Here is a 15,920-nt window from a genome sequence, read left to right on the forward strand (position 1 = left end):
GGATACAACTAAAGTAGAAGTTATTCTAAATTATCAATTCCAATTTCTCAAAGAGATGTTAGAAGTTTTCTTGGTTTTACTGGTTACTATAGAAGATTCTTAGAAAAATTTACAAAAATTGTTTCTCCACTTTTCAAATTGCTCACAAAATATTGTGAATTCATTTGGAATTCTGATTGCCAAAAAGATTTTGAAACACTAAAAGAAAAGATTCCTGAAGCACCTATTCTAAGAGGACCAAACTTGAAGTTGCCTTTTTATATTTCGACCGATTCTTCAGATACAACATTAATAGTTGTGTCAGGACAAAAGGATTTAACTCCTTATGCCATTTGCTATACTAGTAAAAATTTGACTCCAGCAGATTTAAATTATATTGTAATGAAAAATGAGTTTTTAGTTGTTGTCCATGCCATTACTAAATCCAACATTACATCATTGGTTACAAAACCTTTGTACATACAGATCATTCTATAATTAGGTACTTAATGAATAAACCAATCACTAATGAAAGAATTATAAGATGGTTATTGTTGTTACAAGAATTCAATATTACTATTTTGGATCGACCTGGAAAACAAAATACAGTGGTTGATTTTCTATCTAGGATTCAAAATGATAATAATGATGTACATGTAGAAGATAATTTTCATGATGAATATCTTTTTGTAGTATCTATTAAATCTCCTTGGTTTGCAAATATTGCTAATTATTTGGCTACAGGAAAGTTACCATTATATTTGTCTCCTCGAGAGAAAAGAAAGATAATTCAAATTAGTGCATCTTATTCATGGATGGATGGAGAATTATATAAGATAGGGCTAGCCTTAATCATTCAGAGATGTGTCAGAGAAGATGAAGTACCATAAATATTAAAGGCTTGTCACAATGAACCATGTGGAAGACACTTCATTGATAAAAGAACTACTTACAAAGTCTTTCTCTTAGGATATTATTGGCCTTCCCTTTTCAAGGATGTCAAAGAATATGTAAATAGATGTGATAGTTGTCAAGGAATGAGGAAACATGTTCCTTCAGATGAAATGCCTTTACAACCTCAGGTACTCATTGAACCTTTTGAAAAATGGGCTCTGGATTTCATTGGTCCAATCAATCCACCATCAAGACAAAAAATGTACATTATTGTTTGCACTTATTATGTTACAAAATGGGTAGAAGCTAAAGCACTTCCTTTTGCTACTGAAAATGTTTTAGTTTCATTTGTTTTTAGGATATTTTTACCTGTTTTGGTGTCCCAAGGGAAATTGTGACAGATCAAGGTACTCAATCTACATCCAAATTGGTACAGAAGATAATGGAGGAATATAAAATCAAACATCGAAAGTTCACTCCATATCACCCACAGGAAAATGGACAGGTGGAATCCATCAATAAAGTAATTGAAGCAATTATTACCAAGACTGTGCATTTGCATAGAAGAGACTGGAAAAAAATATTTCGGAAGCTTTATGGGCATACCGTACCACATGGAGAAACACTACTAGACATACTCCCTATGAACTTGTTTATGGGAAGCAAGTCTTGTTTCCTATTGAGTTCCAAGTAAAGACTTTTAAGACAACAATTAAATTGGGTCTTGATCTATTTGAAGCATATAAACAAAGAATAGACCAGTTGAATGAACTATATGAGATAAGACAAGTTGTTATTCAAAGAACCAACATAGTTCAACAACAAAGATCTCTGTGGCGTGACAAGTACATAAAAGAAAGGAAATTTCAGCGAGGAGATTGGGAATTACTTTTTGAATCAAAGTTTAAAGATTTTCAAGGAAATTGGCTTGGGCCTTATGAGTTGAAATTGTCTTTGATAATGGTGCAGTCAAGATTAGAACCATTGATGAAGAAAGAGTGACCTTCCTTATAAATGATCATCGATTGAGAATTTATCACAAGCCATTGACAAAGGAGGAATTCGTTAAATATTTGCAAGACAATATTGATATAAAGCTAGTTAGGAAGGATTTTCCTTCTTCTCCAACTTGACTCACAAAGCCTTTTGTTTTCTAAACATATAAAAATAAAATAATAATAAAAACAAAAATAAAAATAAAATTGTATAAACACGAAAACCAACACTATTAGCATGTTTATACAAAAAATTTAGTATGAAAACCAAGTATTCTTGGCACCCTAGATTTTCTTCCACCCTATTCTAATCCCATTTTCTTTGAAACCCTCTTTTTCTTTTTCAAAATTAGCAGTTATAGAATTGTTGATAATCTGCATCTTTAACAAAATTTTGCAGCTGATATTAACAAGGATCATCAACTGGGATAACTGAGAGATTTTGGCATAAAAGAATGATCAATCTTAAAATTGGAGGCATCTAAGGACAATTCGCAAAGGTTAATCAAAGCATTAATTTAAATGTATGTAAATATTAGATTAAATAATAAAGGTAAAAAACATTAGATTATGAAATCATATAGACGTTTCTACCACCATTTAAAATAAAAATTACTATTCCAACTTCGAACTGAGTTACAAAATATTATGTCCTATCAATTAAGTTGGTCATAATCCGATTCATCATTTATCATTACGTATATACTCCGCTCCATAAACATTGTTTCATTAATAATTCTGCTCTCATTCATATTCCACTTTCCCAAAGGCCTTTTCACTCATTTCCATTAAGCGATTTCACCCTCATCCATATTCAGACCTCCAAAACCATTTGCACTCCATAACCCTGTCAAAGGAAGCAATTGCATGTTAAAACTTCACCAACATGGGGGTTATTGTGAGGACAGAGCTGAATGGGAATAAATTCATGGAAGGATATCCAAAAGTGAAACAAATGTTGCAGTAGGCACAATGGTTGGAATTTGTAGAAAGATTAGACGACTATGACAGAGAGGTGACCAAATCTTTTGCCAGAGCATTTGATGGAGTGGAAGCAAAAATTGGGGATATTAAAATAGTGGTGACATAATGTTTCATGGTAGAAGCAACTGAATTACCTAGCGTTGGTGAGAGATGGTTCAAAAACATAGGAATTGAAGGAAATGAATGGAAGAAATTTCTTAAAAACCTAGGTATGGATACTTCAGTTTTTTAAGAAAGGCATCCCAGGTATAGCTCTTAAAAGAAAATGGAGAAATTTATTATTGGTCATCCAAAAATTCATTACTTGTGAAGGTAGGTTTGGTTGTATGTTTTTCTATTGCATACGTTTGATGATGCATTTTCTTGAGGGTATTGAAATTAATATTCCTTATTTCTTATTCAACGGTCTAAAGAAAATGATTGGTAATACTCAAAGGAAAATACAGTTTATTGAGAATACTATGTATCATCATGGTATGATAAAAAATTTAATTGAAGTCCACCTCGAAAGCATAAGATATGATTGGGAAAGTTTTCTAGTCAGGAAACATTTTAAAGAGATAGAACAAGAAGAACCCAACAACAAAATAAAAAGAAGTAGAACAAAGCTATCTCTAAACCCTAAAGATGACCTATATCTACAACCAGAACAACCCTCAGAAGATGAAACTCCTCTTGCTGATGTATTAGAAAATCTCAAGAAGAAGAATATTAGAAGAAGAAAAACCAGTGATAAGAAAGAAAGTATGTGTAGAAAGAAATCAGAGGAAATAGAACAGGAAAAGACTGAACAAACAAAAGTTCAAAAGGAAATTCCTCTTACTAAGGCCTCATCTATTATCAGGAGAACTGCAAAACTCAACAAATCAACAAAGGAACCATCTCGACAATCTGTAGAGCTTGTCAATCTAGAGGAATATGAAGAACTAAAGATTCCATCGCCTATAGTTCCATCATCGGTTATTTATAACTAGTTTCATCACCAATATTTGCTAATACAGTAGGAATATTTGAAATTAACCCAGTTCAATAAGAGATATATGATTATATAGAGTCTTTGGAGAAAAAATCTATAGAAAAGGTTAGTGCATCCTCCTCAAACCAAGAAAAAGGAATTAAGTCTGACAGTCCACAAGAACCTCCAATTGTAAATACTCTCAAACAAGAAATTTTTGAATTGGACACTAAAGAGACACTTAAAACAGGAACATGAAACGTTGAAATTGCATAATGAAATATATAGGACTAAAAATGAAAACATTCTCTTACATCTTGCTCTGTGGTATGATAAGATTAAAAAGTTAAAGGAAAGGAACAAATCCCTTAAATGAAAGGTCATAAGTCTGGAGTACAAGATTCTGACGAAGAAACCAAGGATGGCAGTCACTAAGAAAAAGGCAAATAAGACAAATCTGGATATTTTAGCTCAAATTTCTGAAGGGGTTCAGTAATAGGCAAGGTTCATCAGTTTTAAAATTTTTGCATGAGGACATGCAATGACTTCCGTGTGGGGGAATGTTGAGCCTCACAATTGTTTCTTTTTGACACCCTTTTCACTCTCTTTTCTTCTTTTTGACCTTGATAATCACACAGTGGGCATCAAATTGCAGGATTTATGATATGGCAGGTATATAATTGTCTTGTATTTCATAAATTGATAATGTTCTTTATTATTTAGTCTAATGTTTGCTTCAGCTACCGAAGTGTAATGATTTTGCAACCAAGTTTGTGGTTTGACACGTTCCAAGGTGCCAATTGGAAAGCAAAATATATGGGTAGATGGCAATTGATGCACTCAATGATTTCCTCCTACTATGATGAACTATATCGATGGAAGCAGGTCCCGATGATGCAGTCAAAGATAAAGCCAACCCATGTAATAGACTATAGGCGAGCGAGAATGATATATATGCCTCATGATTTTCTTTGACAATAGAAAATCATGAGCTAATTATGCTACATTATCTTTTCAAGTTAAAATTAGTATTATGTTGACAAGGATTAGGCATAGAGCTCTGAACAGTTAATGCTGTGAGCTTTATAAATAAACCTGTCGACATAAATGAAATGTTGTTAAGGAGTACACGAAAGTGAAGAATTAAACTCTATTTTTAATATCCAGTTTATGAAAGAACCTTTTCGTTTCCATGCGTGGTTGACTGTTTAATCAATAGAATGATTACCTGCTTCTTATGGAGGGCCCCCTCCGGTAGTAAGGATTCTTGTTCGTTTTAAGTAGATAGAATTTATATATAATTTCATATGCTTTATGCCTGTTCGATTGAATAGTTGCATTCTTAATTTCTTTTAGATTCAAATTAGGATTGTTTTACTAATTATTTCTTTTGTTTATAGATTCTGGATGCACATGAATTAAGCTTAGCAGCAGTGATAGATATGATTTTATACTTAGTCAGAACTTTATTTCTCTTGTAGAACAAAGAATTTATTTGCAGAATTAGATGTTACATTCCAAGCATGTGTGATTTATAATTCAAGCAAGTGTGGATGTATTTAAGCAGAGGTTTACTTTATTTTGATTTCAAACAATTGTGTATGTTATTTTTACAGATGTTTGATGAGATTAATAGTAGCCTTTCCTTTTGAAATTGAGTGTGTATATAATTCTTATTGGTGCGAAGAGTGTAATTAATTTTCATTAACAACAAGTGTGGGATTGATTTACTTATATGCATAATTGTGAGATTTTATTTTAAAGCAGAGTGCGAGATTGTCCAAAGTAGTTTTCAATAAAAGAGTGTGATCATCATAGAGATAATATTATTTTCACTAATATAAGACATGTGCATTTCCATAAATAAATTTAATTTAGAATAAAAGGCTTCTAGCATATACAATGCATTTACACTTCATTAGCTTACTATCCCTGGTTGATAATTTATGCAAGTAATTTAAGATCAATTAAATTACCAAAAAATGTATTAATTAGATGGGAAGAGCTTGATTTTGGCTCTAAAACCAACCATTCTTGCCTTAATACAACCAAGTATTTGGACCACCCTTGTGTTTGGGTCAAACTTCTAGTTTCCTCTTGCTTTATTAGTATCATGGTGTTGACCGCACTTATACCTCCTTACAGTGATGACATAATGGGGAGAGTCTTCAAATTGATAGCAGAGACCTTTCAGGATTGGATAAAAGTGAGGGTCCTACCACTGGGAAGAAGCTTGAGATCCTAGAAGTCATGGCCCTGGTTAGATCTTATGACCTCATGTTTGAGCTGGAGTGTGACAAATTGAACCTGCAGATGTTCCAATGCTTCTTCAACATTAGGAAACATCATCTGAACACTGTCATAACACACATGCAGTCCATTTTGTCCTCATGTATGGGAGGTTATGATGTAATTTACAAGAGGTTGCATTCTATATTGTTGTCCATTTGGACGACAGACGAATTGGTTTGACCTTATGCTTATGAACTAGCCAAAAGATTGGTTAAGTAGAACGTTGACTTGTTCAGGAGATGATTGACCCAGGAGGAGTTACAGAGGATTGGTGGTGACCAACCATGCAACAAGAATGAGTTAGGAGGAATGGTTTTTTCTTCATCTGCAAGGAACCTTGGGTACCTAACCACTCATGCTTGAGTGATGTAGAGGAGATGAAAAAGGTAGAGCAAGAGGGGATCCCTTCTAAATTTTAGGATGAAGTTTCTTCTTTGGGTGAGTCCATGGGTTCATACAAGGATGCCTCTGAGGAGCATGAGTAGTCATGTGGAGTTGTTGACAAGCTAGATTTATATTCTTGTGTGTATGGTAAGCAGTCAGTGGATCCTATGGGAGACATTCAGTGTGATGAGTCACCAATGGCGATTTAGTATGAGCAACATATGGTGGAGCATGAGTCAGTTGAGGAGGATGATATGCAAGTATGCATGATGAGATTTTTACGAAGAGCCAGTTGGAGGTTCATTTTGATCCCATGATAGAGGAGGATGAGTAGCCATATTTTGGACTAGTTATTGGTGAGGAGCATACATATGTACAGACAACCAGTAGGGTTGTAATACTAGTCGCACACTTTTTGTCAGGGGGTGCTGGAGTTTGACAAGATAGTTTTGCAGGAGGTTAGTAGACCAAAGGAGCATGGAGTTTCTAGACAGGTGAGAGAAGATATTATAGAGATGGTGGTGCATCCATCTTTGGGACTACCCACTGAAGAGGTGTAGATAGATGTAGTGGAAGCCAGTAGAACTACATTGTTTCGAGGCAGAAACCCTCTCCAGGGGTACATAAATAGTGTGTGATGCATAATTTGGCCACTTGTACCATTGTAGGGAAAGATGCAGGGTTCTCTCGGCGGATATTGTCGGTTGACTAGACAAAGCAACATGAGTTGAGCCTAGACTAGCCTCAACATAGCAACCTTATTCCTTACACCGGTGTCCATGCCTTAGATTGGTAGGAGATCATGATTTGGTGTCCTATTGATGGATTGTCATTCTTAGTTAGGAGCGTGGTACGACAGGGGCCCTTAAAGACACGAGACACTACATGCCATAGCTGGTAACAGGGCATAGGTTGGTCGTCGATTAGAATTCCTTCACAACATCAACATAGTGGGGTTTACCTTTGTTTATGCCAAGGATTGGACTAGAGAGAGGTGATGAGTTGGTATTCTGCTGGTGGAGTAGCATCTATTACTAGAGACATAGTGCATTCAAAGCCATATGACTTGGGTGATGATTGGCCCATGACTAGCCATGGTGACATTGGGATCCAAGTGGATCTACTGGTAGCAGGATGAGTCAAAGATGAGCTTGCAATCCAGGTATTCAGGGATCCAATCATGTTTGGATTGTTTGGACGCATGATGTGGACCAGTGGTTCATATGGGATCATGGTATCAGTTTGTAGATGCCTCTATAGTGGACATGTATGGATTACTTGAGGGCAAGCAATCTTGGGGCGGGAGGCTTTTTCATGTCACCATTTTTATTTTCCTCTATAGTGCAACTAGGATGGGTTTCCAGGATATGTTATGGTTAGGCCGCAGGAGCAGGATTACATCATCATGGGTTCTGGGAGATTTTTGAGGAGTTTTTATGGGATTTGATGGCATTTTCTTCACATATTCCATCATCCACACAAATTGGCTTTTTTTCTGTTGCATTCTGGAAACTTTCGAAAAACAACTTTATTACTAGGTTTGACTTAATTAATTATGCTTAGGGTTGCATTCTGGGAGGATCATTTGTTGGAACACCTTAGTGTAATAGCTTGTTGGAACCGAAACAAGAATATATATAATATGGGATGCTGAGAAGTGATTTCTAGTGGCCAGAGAAAGTATGGTGGGTGATTTACCATTTTCCCAGATTAAAAATGACTTTAATTAGTCATTTAATTAAAAGGGGAAAAAAATCAATTGGAAGAAAAAAAACCAAAGTGACTTAAAATAAAATTAAAAAGTCACTTACGATTAATTCAAGGGAGGAGCTTCTAGAATAATAATAAAATAAGATGCTTCTAGAGGCTTGGAGATCTATATATGGAGTCTTTAAAAGGAGGAGGAGATCATTTGAGACATCTTGGATTTGAGTATTTTTTGTGGAGAGGTTTCAGGAATTTGGTTCTCAACTTCAGTAGCCCCAGGACAAAAACCCTTGGGTGATTCAACGAGAGTGGGTGAGCACCCAACTCTCTCCTTGGTGAATTCATCCAAAATTCACAAGTTGCAGCTATTGTCTTCAGTTCAAATTTTGGAGGCCCAATTTTAGCTTGTATAAGATATTATTGGGAGGCCATTCTCTCAACCATTTCTCGCATTATATGTACTATTCTATTTAATAAAATAAGGTTGAGTTTTCTACATGATTATCTTGTCAATTTTTTAGTCACAGATTTTATTTCATGTTTTCACCGTTGATTTTGTGGTTCAATTTATGCAAATGGTTTAAGTAATTGACAACTTAAATTTTTAAGCAATTGCCTGCAAAATTTTATATCTGGGACATTACACAATCTCTCAATACACTTGCAAGAGGAGAAAATTAAGGTTTAAATAAGCTTATGTCCTAAGCTAAATCTATTATGGATCACTTATCACATGTGACAAGTGTCCATTTACACTTAGTGTGACTCTAACAATTCTCCTAACAAATTTTCTAATTTGATTCCTAAATAGCAACACTTTTCTCGATATCAAATCTATTATAACAATAAATATTCTAAGAATACTCTTATGACTCTAAATAACAAAATACCAACCTAGATCCATCTCAACTCTGGATCTACCTAGCATTGAGAGGAATCAAATATATTTATTATTATTATTATTATTATTATTATTTTATTTTTATTTTTGTGTAATTTGACTGAGTAATTTTTTTTTTTTTACATAACATAACAGGACAAAACAACATATCTTCCATATTTGGTTGGAGAGCGCTTCTTGATGCAATTAAAATATGTGCTTTGGATCATATATCTAACACACCTAAGGGATTTTTCAGCGCGTTGAATCCATTTATGTATTCAAAAATGTATTTTAAACAATAAAAAATCATAATCTTGCTTGAAATTTTATTGTCAGACTTTGATGAAAAAATCCATTTCATTTGTAAGTTAGACTTTTATATATATGTGTGTGTGTGTGTGTATAGATATAATGAAAATTGTATTTGTTAATATTAATTATAATTGCAATTATACTTTAATCTTATTGCATCAATAGTCGCACAACCTAGCATGGAGAAGATATTGTAGTGGTTGTAAAATGAAGCATTAAATAACAATAAAATATAATTTGGAATCAATTTAAATATAAATGTGGGCTAGTTAGCTGATGGGGCTTTTCATGAATTAGTTAAACAAAATTGACAACCTTATTTGGGTAGTGTGGACATTTCTGTTATAAGTCATTTTGCTCAAAACCTCAAACATATCAAAGGAGTAATAAAGGACTAGGCTAGGTCTATGAAATGAAAGAAGTTCGAGGACTTATTGGCGACTGAGGGAGGTTTAGTGGCTTTCTCTTCCTTGGGGTTTGGGGGCTTTCAAAATCTTGAGTCTAGAGATTATTATCACAACGTCATGTCCAGTCAAAAGGAATTGTTGGCAAAGCAGGATGAGTCTTGGCAACTCAAAAGCAGAACCATTTGGTTGGGCTGCAGGGATAAAAATACAAAAAAAAATCATGCCTTTGCAAAAGGCAAAAATTATTAAAATACCATGTGGTGGATGAGTAATGAGGTGGGGAATGAGGTTTTCACTTTTTATGGGCTTGGAGACTTAGGGGTGCGACATTTTTTTGGTATTTTCACGAAGCTCTGGGGGTCGATATTGTAGAGATCATACACGTGACTCAATTCTTTCCTCATTTTGTCGAGGCTGATGAAAATATGGGGCTAATGTTGGAGGTTACAAAAATTGAGCTTAAATATGTCCTCTCCAGTTTTCAAAAGGATAAAAGCCTTGGACGAGATGGGTGGGTTGCAGATTTTTTCACAGATTCGTTTTTATCTATTGGGGCCTAATCTTCTTTAAGTGGTGAATGAAGCTTGTCTTGATGGGAATATTTTTCCATCTTTAAATTCTACCTTTATTTCTCTTATTCCAAAGGTCAATAATACTACATATTTTGAAAATTTCCAACCCATTTCCCTTTGTAACTATGTTTATAAAGTTATATCTAAGGTTATTGTTGGTCGGACAAATCCCATCCTTTCCAGGGTTATTTCTCAAGAAAAATTTGGGTTTTCATAAGGTTGACAAATCCATGAGGCCATTGAAGTGGCTCAAGAGGGCCTTCACAGTATAAAATTGTTGAAACTCAAGGGTGCAATGTTCAAAATTGATCTCTCCAAGGCATACGATAGAGTGGATTGGCCTTTCATTTGCATGCTTCTTACTCAGGTGGGTTTTGAATACCACTTTATAAATTGGATTATGGGGTGTCTAACGATGGTATCTTTCTCTGTCTTGATTAATAGCTCTTCTTTGACATTTTTTCATGCCCAGCAGCGTCTCTGTCAAGGATGCCCCTTATCTCCTTTGTTGTTTATTCTTACGGAGGAGAGTCTTAGTTTAATGATCAAAGATGTGGTTCGGTGTAGGTCATTTCATGGGATTGTTGTCACTTAGTTTTTGGCCTTATCACACTTATTATTTGTGGATGATATACTTATCTTTTGCAATGGGTCGGGTTGTGACATTGATAAGTTAGTGGAGATCCTCCGTCTATTCAACACTGCAATTGGTATGAAGATAAATTCTAGGAGATCATCCATTGCCACTCAAAATTTGGGGGATGCGGAGATTGCACACTTTTGATTTGTCTTCCCTTATGTGATTACTCCACTTGATTCTAAAATTAAAATATTTGGGCTTCCACTTGAAACCGAACAAATATCCAAAAATAGATTAGATCTAGCTATTGGGGAGGTTGGAGAAGCAACTAAATATTTGGAGTTAATGGTAGCTTTCTAGGGTGGGTAGCTTGGTTTTGGTCAAGTCGGTCTTAGAGGCCATTCCAGTTTTTTGGACGTCTCTTGCTTGGATTACTCATGCCAGCTGATATGAGTGCTCAAGACCCAACTCCAGTTACCTCTCCAAACTCCTGATGTCATGTTATGCCTTTTGATAGCTATTATATTTCTTTATGTAGTCTAGTATATGGTAGTTTTTAGGAGTTTCTAAGTATCTAATGTTCTATTTTGTATTACGTGATCTCCAGTTAAAGGTCAACAAATATGGTTTCCCTAGAAGTAGATTGAGACTGAGTATTGCATGAAGAATGATATTTTTGATATGTTGGAATTCACACACAAAAAAATATTATGTGGTTTTTTAGGCATGTGGTATCAATAAGTCGTGGTACTGGAACAAAGCTTATTTATAGGTTAAAAATCTCTATAGTGAAGTGGGGTTGAATTTCATTGGTTACGAATCTTGATTTCTTATATATATATATAAGAGCCAAAATTCATTATATTCTCAAAAGGTTACATAGAGTATATGTGTGTATAAACATGAGCAAATTGTGTCCGAGAAGATTTCATTTTGCTTGAAAAAAACTTCATGGCCTAAAGCATGCTTGGGAGGAACCATTTTCCCTTATGTGGGAAATTAGATGGTCTCCCTCAGAGTTTTGAGACCAATTTTTTACTTCATAGAACCATAGCAAAAACAAATGTAACAAAAATTAAGTGGACAAAGATAACAAAAGACACAAGAAAAACAATAGAGTAACAGAGGTTGAGAAATCCTTTCCTGGAGATAGTTAAATAGCTTGGCCACACTGAGTGAGATACTAGAAGGGATTGTCATAACCTTTTGGTAATCATGGAGCGCATTCCCACTCATCAAACACTTCGCTGGTGCTAGTGTTGGTCTCCTGCCTTGAGGCTTCACCTTTCATATTGTCTATAATAACTAGATTGTTGGTGGAAGTTTGTTCCTTCTTTATATGGTTGGAAGAGCTAAGACTTCTTGGTTGGTTTTCCTTCTTTTACTGGGACCTTGGATGTTTAGGTTGGGAGGCTTGGTACCTTGATGGAACGAGTCAATTTTATCTGAGTTGTCTGTTGAGTTGGATAAAGCTGGAGGAGGGGAGGAGGAGGGAATTAAATTCACCAAGTGCTTGACATGACCCTCAAAGTTGACCGAGTCTAGATAAGATAGAGATCTATGTCCACAATTCACTTTCCACCACTAGAAGCACTTCTTCCTGATACCTCAGATGGCAACCAAGCATGTTCCTAACTTCCCAATGATCATTGTCAGTGTTCTTGAGCTCATGTGCTTCCATAGTTGCAACTAAGCATCTGATATGTAGTGGAAAATCTTCATCAAATTGTTCCACTCCTTGTCCATGCCAAGGAGGGGGAGGTTGCCGACCTATTCCTTGCCCTCCTCTCCTGATGCGCCCTTGTTCGCGTACCATGACTGTCAGGGAGGGGAATTCTTTTCCCTTAGTGCCAAGCTCCCCAAGCTTCATTGCTCTACCAAGGCAACAGAGGCCAACCACATGCAAAGCAGTTTGAATGCGGGAATGAATGTTCCTATGTGGAATAATGTCTGAGTCCATGTCCCGAGTAGGGTATGAATGCTAATACCTCGTCCGTCTGCCACCTTCCTCTTTGCATTGAATACAATCTGCAAGACTAAAGAAGGAGGAACACCACCTAGTCTTGTGCATTAATGCATTGGATTATGCTAGACGAGAAACCTGACGACCATTGAAATGTAGGAGGACACCTAGATCCAAGGTATATATATATATATAATGTTGGAGGACACTAGATCCAAGGTATATATATATATATATATATAACTCGTTAATAAAATTATTATTAATAAAAGATTAAAATAAATATGTAGCCTACTAAATTTTTATGATTTTTTAATCTTAATAACACAAAATGTATTATGAAATGAGCCTTTTGATATTTATCATAAATTGATATCAATATATATATATGGTTTATAACTTATATATTAATTTCACCATATAAATTAGATGAATGGTAACTATCCATAAAAAAAAAAAAAAAACATCAAAATACAAAACTTTTAATACATATTTCATATTGTTAAAATTAAAATTAATTAAAAATTAATAAAAATTAACTTTATTTTACACTAACATTTTAAATAGTTTCTTTTTGAAATAAAATTAAAATCGTTCCAATGTTCAACTTTCTTTTTCTCTTCGACTCCGCCCCCCCATTTATAAAAGACCTCATGGGTTTGAAGTTTTAGTTTATATTATAATTATATAATTTATTATATATTTTAAATAATTAATTTGTAAAATTTACTTTAAAATATTAATTGGATCCACTATTAATTGTGATAGCGCAATTTGGACCTCCTTCTAGAACAGAGCAGCAAGATGGTAATAAAGAAGAGGCAACAAATTCTTCAACAAGAAATCAGAAAGCAAGGTCGGTATGGGAAAACAGGGACAAAGACTTAAATGTGAGTCTTGCATGTCAAAATAAATAGCAATCAAGTCATACCTAGGTTTCTTTAAGATTAGTTTGTTGGAACTGCAGAGGTTACCCTTGAAGACGAGGACCTGGGTTAGGGCCTATTGCGGAAAATAGAGACATAATTTGCCTCATAGAAACACATGAGCATGAAGGGTGCAAGACACCTTTGTTTAAAGAATACTGGAAGATGGCAGTGTGGAACAAGGCAGCAGGGAATGGCAAAGGGCATGAGGGTATCATGGTTTTAGTAAGGGAGAAAGAAGGTCGTCTTATTCAATTAGAAAAATAAGACACAAATAAGCAATTCATTTGGTTTAAAATATCAAAAAATGGAAACCACATTAGAATTGCAGCATGCTATTTTGCACCACAAATTTCAAAAATCTACAAAGGTAGAGGGCTTGACCACATAGATCCATTTGCAGCTTTAAAAGTGGATATTGCAACATATTCGCAGCTGGGTGAAGTCCTTATAGTGGGTGATTTCAATGCTAGGACTGCAAGTGAGCAAGCTAGCATTCTTTGTTGTAAAGATGATTGTGACCCTATTGGCTTACAGAAGAAAGTAATCATCAGTGGGAAAGAATTTCAAAGGACAAGGGTTGCAATCTCTTAGGTGAACAATTGCTTACCCTATGTGGGGCCTTTGATTTAGTCATTTATAATGGCTTGACTAGATGGGCAAAGTCCGGTAGTTTCACTTGCAATACTTACAATGGAGCAAGTGTGGTAGATCATGTAATTTGCTCGCATGGTTTGTGTGAGAAAATGGAAGAAGTTTTGGTTGGAGATCAGCTGTGGGATTTGAAATTAGATCACAAGCCAATTTATTTATGTTTCTATTGGATTGGAAAAAAACAATTAGAGTAAAAAATTTAGCATGTCCAACAAAATCTCCCACAGGGCAGAATTCTTTTAACCCCAGAAAATTGTAATACCTTGAAAATGACGCTAGAGAGGCTCTTTGAGAAGGAGAAAATTACAATTCATAGCCTTCATAGTCATGAATTAACACATTTAATTCAATGCGCACTTGCAAAATGTAAAAGAACAAAAATTAAGAAGTCTGAAACAAATTGCTCTCCGGTTAATGCTTGGTTTGACGAGGAATGCAAAAAGGCAAGGAGAATGTGGAAAGAGTCAATCAAGGATAACATAAAGCTCAAATCATACAAGCTGTTATTAAGCAAAAAATAGGTTGATTTCATAGTTTCAAGGAGGGAACAACTAATCTTCCTTGGGAAAAAAATCCCAAATTATTTTGGAAGGAGGTCCAATTGAAAAAGATACAAATTGGAAATAATATTACAGCTTCAAAATGGTTTGATTATGCAAGACAACTCTATGAGTAGGTTCCCAAGGTTGACCCTCCCCCCTTAGTCAACACTGATACTGAACTCTTCATGGTACAAGAGGTAGAGATGGGTATCAAGAAGTTGGGTGTTGGAAAAGCAAAAGACTTAGCTGAACTCCAAGCAGAATATCTAAAATGGGGCTCAAAGATTCTTGCACCTCACATTACAAAAATCTTCAACAACATCATACAACAAGGGCTCCCCACAGATTGGTCAACTAGTCTGGCAATACCTCTTTTCAAGAGCGGTGACATCAATAATCCCCCCAATTATAGGACCATCATGATAAACCCTTTGTTTGCAAAGCTATTTGGATGTATGTTAGAAAACAAAATTAGCAAGTGGGCAGAAGAAAGAGATAAGCGTGCTAAAGGGCAAACAGGTTTTAGACCTAAACATTCCACAATTGATCATTGCATAACTTTAAGGCACATTATTGAAAAAGTTTGGGAGAAAAAGGAAGAAGTCTTTTGTTGCTTTGTTGATTTCAGAAAAGCGCTTGACTTGGTTCCTAGGGATAAACTTTGGCAGAGAATGGAGGAACTTGGGGTTCATAAACATTTGAGAGCAGCTATGCATAGGTTGTATGAAGATGTGAAAGTCAAAATTAGAACTTCAGCATGCATTTCTGAAAGCTTTAGAAGCGATATTGGGGTCAAGCAAGGTTGCCCACTGTCTCCTACCCTTTTTGGTTTATATTTCGACAAGCTTGAGGAGTGGTTAAATTCACAAGGGGGTGATGGTATCTATTTGT

This window comes from Pinus tabuliformis, chromosome 2_2 (genome assembly GCF_031772625.1).
Source record: "Pinus tabuliformis cultivar Carrire ecotype Pingquan chromosome 2_2, CPIR1, whole genome shotgun sequence".
Taxonomy (NCBI): domain Eukaryota; kingdom Viridiplantae; phylum Streptophyta; class Pinopsida; order Pinales; family Pinaceae; genus Pinus; species Pinus tabuliformis.